The following is a 3,296-nucleotide window of genomic DNA, read 5'->3' as shown; positions in this document are numbered from 1 at the left end:
GGCGCGAGTCCAGATTTTGTGCGTGAGGGTGAAAGAGGGAGGGATATTCCTGAGTGTGCAAGGAAGAGAGAGGGCACTGAAGGGTGTGAAGGGCAAGCCTTTCCCCCGCTCTATCCCACTCCTTCCTGTCAAGGAATGTGCCCTGTCTCCTGGAGGAGAGTTGCTGGAGGGGGACCCCGGTTTGGTCTTGCCACAGAAGGCCCATCAAGGTCAGGCCCCAGCAGAGGCAGCTGAACTCTGTGCTGAGTCACTCAGCAGGTGCAAAGTGATTGCCTGCTGAGTGACGACAGACGCAGCTGGCATCCACTAAAATTGAGCGTTGGGAGGATTAGGACAGACAAAAGAAAATATTTCTTTACTCAGCGTGTGGTTGGTCTGTGGAACTCCTTGCCACAGGATGTGGTGACGGCATCTGGCCTGGATGCCTTTAAAAGGGGATTAGACAAGTTTCTGGAGGAAAGATCCATTACGAGTTACAAGCCATGATGTGTATGTGCAACCTCCTGATTTTAGAAATGGGCTATGTCAGAATGCCAGATGCAAGGGAGGGCACCAGGATGAGGTCTCTTGTTATCTGGTGTGCTCCCTGGGGCATTTGGTGGGCCGCTGTGAGATACAGGAAGCTGGACTAGATGGGCCTGTGGCCTGATCCAGTGGGGCTGTTCTTATGTTCTTATGGAATTGGGTGGGGCTAATTAGCCCAAGCCTCTCCTCACACAGGCCCCACACTTTGTGAGAGTGGGTGGCTCTGGTTCCCTGCGTCTGGTTCCCACGCTTGTTGCTTTGTGTTTGAATGCTATGCACCTGTAAATACACGCCTTGGTGAAGGAAGCTGCTGTCTGTACTGTGTGTTCCTCCTCGCCAACGCAAGCTTTGCAGCCGCATCTGCTACACACACACTCCCTGGGAACTGTTCCAGGCTGAGCGACCTTGGGCAGTGGGAGTGAGCTCTGCATTCCCCTATGCTCAACACTTCCCCCATCCTGAATTTTAGGGATTCCCAGTTTTTATGAGTACAGTTGGCAGCACTGGAGGGAGGAAGGATCAGAACCGACTCTGAGGAAAGAGGGGCCCATCGGAAGCTGGCATGTCTGAGGCCGATGCTGGAAGTCAGATCCCGTGGGCAGAGGGACAAGGGGAAAGAGCTGCCATCAGTCAGGCCGGAATCCTGTATTTAGGGAGCGTGTGCCTTTTGGGAGTGCATTTTGGTACCAGCCCTGTCACGTACTCCCCTGGGCCATGGCTCCACGGCAGTTCCTTCAGGGAAGCTGCCCCTTTTGGGTTCCCAGAGGCCCACGGCCAATGCTGCAATGCCACTGATAGCGACTGTCTTCTCTCAGGGCCCTTCCGCGTTCTCAAGAGGCAAGCAGACTAGAGAAGAGAAGGGGGAACTGTGGAGTGGGGGGTGCCTTAACCGGCCAGTCTGGACTCCTCCACTCACGCTCTCTCTCCCTTTCCCACCTTCCTGCCCTTTGAAAAGGCAGTTCAGAATCAGGAAGGAGGATGGGTGTCAGTGGCTGCCACAGAAAGGGGTGGTGAAGATTTGTAGGTGATTGGGGTGGTCTCAGGGCCTGGGGGGATGGGGTGAAGAGGAGGCTTAAGGGGCGGAGGGGCGATCAGGAGTGGTGGTGGGGAGATAAAGGCGAATCGGGGTGTGAGAGTAATTCAGAGCCTGGATATGGCAGGAAACAAAAGGCTTCTCTTCACCTCTGTCTGGACTCTTAAGCAATGAAATGTATACAGAAAGAGGGAACAGGCTTCTGTTCCGACAAGGGAAGAAACGTTGGGTGAAACGGCAGGGGCAGAATGTTCCATCAGCCTCACTGAATTCAGGCACATTTCTCTCACCCAACACAGTGCACACTGATGCAGACTTAAAACCCCACTTGGGGGAGGGGTGTATTTGCAAACTTCCATTTGATAAAATCCTGTTCTAAGGCACTTCATTAAAAAGTGTAGTGAAGTCGTCATGGCGGGGTATTGGGAAAAGTTTTCAATTAGCAATAATCGCGCCTTGGATTAACCTCTTTGGCTACGATACTGCCACTGCGCAAAGGGTGGTGGATCACGTGGGAGAGTCCAAGCCACAGGACGTTGGAATTCGGAGCTCCGGTAACTGTACATTGTTTTAATTTTTTCCTGCCAAATTAGAGAGTTTTTTGTCCCATTTTTGATTGCTCATGAACTAAGGAGCATGCTTAGCTATCAGGGTGCTGCTTGTGACACTGACCACTCCCTGGTGTGCAGCAGAGTGAAACTGCAAACAAAGCGACTGTATCACACGAAAAAGGAAGGAAGACCTCGCATTGATACCAGCAAGACCCGGGATCAGAGAAAAGTGGAGGAATTTGCACGAGCACTTGAGGAATCTCTTCCAGGCCCAGCTGACGCAAATGCATCCAACAGATGGGAACATTTCAAGAATGCCGTTTACAACAACGCCTTGTCCATATTCGGCAAGAAGACGGCAGACTGGTTTGAAGCCCACTCTGAGGAGTTGACACCAGTCATTGAGGAAAAGAGGAGAGCTCAAGCAGCACACAAAGCCTGTCCCAGTGAGCGCAACCTGCAGGTCCTCCGAGCTGCTCGCAGCAACGTCCAGCAGACTGCCAGGAGGTGTGCTAACGACTACTGGCTTCAGCTCTGCTCCCAGATACAGGTAGCAGCTGACACAGGCAACATCAAGGGGATGTATGACGGTATCAAGCAGGCCCTAGGTCCAACACAGAAGAAAATCCCCTGGGGGCTGGGGATAAGAACAGGCCCTCAGTTTTGCTGTACTTGTCGTAAGAGGCGACCAAACAGCCACCGGGTAGATGGGATTCATCAGCCTAGGAAGGCAGCTCATCTAAGAGAAGGAAACTCTGACCTCAAACCTCCACTGCCTTGTGGCTATATCCAGTTGTGGAAAAGGCTTCAGGAGTCAACCTCAATCATCTTAGTCGCTCTCTTTTCCACCTTTTCCATTTCCACTGTGTCCTTTTTGAGATGTGGCACCCAGAACTGGACACAGTACTCCAGGTGTGACCTCACCATCGATTTGTACAACGGCATTATAATATTAGCTGTTTTGTTCTCAATACCTTTTCTAATGATCCCAAGCATAGAATTGGCCTTCTTCACTGCCGCCGCACATTGGGTGGACACTTTCATCGACCTGTCCACCACCACCTCTCCACTGCTGTCGCACATTACATCAACACTTTCATCGAGCTGTCCACAAGCACCCCAAGATCCCTCTCCTGATCCATCATAGACAGCTCAGAACCCATTAGCCTGTATGTAAAGTTTTGATT

At 51.9% G+C, this 3,296-nt stretch overlaps 1 non-coding gene across 1 annotated transcript; it reads right to left on the bottom strand.

The window, feature by feature from the left end:
- Positions 1-1,915: 1,915 nt before the first annotated feature.
- Positions 1,916-2,058, bottom strand: LOC136638364 (U4 spliceosomal RNA). Its single transcript, XR_010793597.1, has one exon. It is a non-coding gene; the product is annotated as a U4 spliceosomal RNA (small nuclear RNA).
- Between the last annotated feature and the right edge of the window lie 1,238 nt (positions 2,059-3,296).

Source organism: Tiliqua scincoides, chromosome 1 (genome assembly GCF_035046505.1).
Source record: "Tiliqua scincoides isolate rTilSci1 chromosome 1, rTilSci1.hap2, whole genome shotgun sequence".
Lineage (NCBI taxonomy): Eukaryota > Metazoa > Chordata > Lepidosauria > Squamata > Scincidae > Tiliqua > Tiliqua scincoides.
This window is presented reverse-complemented; position numbering and strand designations above follow the sequence as displayed.